Genomic DNA, 1,118 nt, shown 5'->3' with positions numbered 1-1,118 from the left:
TTTTTTGTATTTTTAGTAGAGATGGGGTTTCACCATGTTGGCCAGGCTGGTATCGAACTCCTGACCTAGATCCACCGGCCTCGGTCTCCCACAGTGCTGGGATTACAAGCACTGAGTCACCACGCCCATCTGGCTAAAGTTTTTTTAAAGCTCCCTAAACAACTAATGAGTAACCTGGGTTCACAACCACTTCTTTACATGCATACTTCTTTTCCCTTTCTTTCATTCTTTTCTTGGTGAATACAGGGTTGGGGTTTATTTCCAGATGGGAAAATTAAAGCATAAAAGGTTGAATAGTTCACCTAAGATTGAACAGCTGGTAAATGGTGAAACAAACTGAACCCAGTTGTGCTTGACTCTGGGACCCATGTGCTTCACCATGATGCACAATACAGCACACTAATCACTAGCAGGGCTGGGCGCTGTGGCTCACGCCTGTAATCCCAGCACTTTGGGAGGCCAAGGCGGGCGGATCATGAGGTCAGGAGATCCAGACCATCCTGGCTAACACGGTGAAACCCCGTCTCTACTAAAAATACAAAAATTAGCCAGGCGTGGTGGTGGGGGCCTGTAATCCCAGCTATTCGGGAGGCTGAGACAGGATAATTGCTTGAACCAGGAGGTAGAGGCGGAGGCTACAGTGAGCAGATCACACCATTGCACTCTAGCCTGGGCAACAGAGCACGACTCTGACTCAAAAAAAATAAATAAATTTTTTTTTTGGTAGCAACAGAGCCTCACTTTGTTGCCCAGGCTGGTCTTAAACTCCTGGGCTCAAGCAATCCTCCCATCTTGGCCTCCCAAAGTGCTGGGATTATATTGTGAGCCACTGTGCCCAGCCTGCCTGCAGTTTTTAACAATACCAGTGACCTGGTCTCACTTCTAAAGATTTTAACTTAATCAGAGAGAAGCCTGGGCATCAGACTTCTTTTTTTTTTTGAGATGGAGTCTCGCTCTGTTGCTCAGGCTGGAGTGCAGTGACGTGATCTCAGCTCACCGCAACCTCCGCCTCCTGGGTGCAAGCGATTCTGCCGCCTCACCCTCCCAAGTAGCTGGGATTACAGGCGCTTGCCACCATGCCCGGCTAGTTTTTTGTATTTTTAGTAGAGATGGGGTTT

The 1,118-nt window shown here is 48.1% G+C and overlaps 1 protein-coding gene across 7 annotated transcripts in view; it reads right to left on the bottom strand.

Annotated features, from left to right (window-relative positions):
• The window catches only part of GANAB (glucosidase, alpha; neutral AB), a 28,118-nt gene that overhangs the window by 20,035 nt on the left and 6,965 nt on the right, over nucleotides 1-1,118 (bottom strand). For 2 of the 7 annotated variants that reach the window (XM_011942692.1, XM_011942693.1), the window contains exon 1: nucleotides 1,004-1,020. The exons of the other annotated variants lie outside the window; for them this stretch is intronic. The gene's annotated coding sequence lies outside the window, so the exon portion shown is untranslated. Of the gene's footprint in view, nucleotides 1-1,003; nucleotides 1,021-1,118 lie in introns of those variants that run through there. 7 annotated transcript variants of the gene reach the window in all.

Source organism: Colobus angolensis, unplaced genomic scaffold (genome assembly GCF_000951035.1).
Source record: "Colobus angolensis palliatus isolate OR3802 unplaced genomic scaffold, Cang.pa_1.0 Scaffold21, whole genome shotgun sequence".
Classification (NCBI taxonomy): domain Eukaryota; kingdom Metazoa; phylum Chordata; class Mammalia; order Primates; family Cercopithecidae; genus Colobus; species Colobus angolensis.
This window is presented reverse-complemented; position numbering and strand designations above follow the sequence as displayed.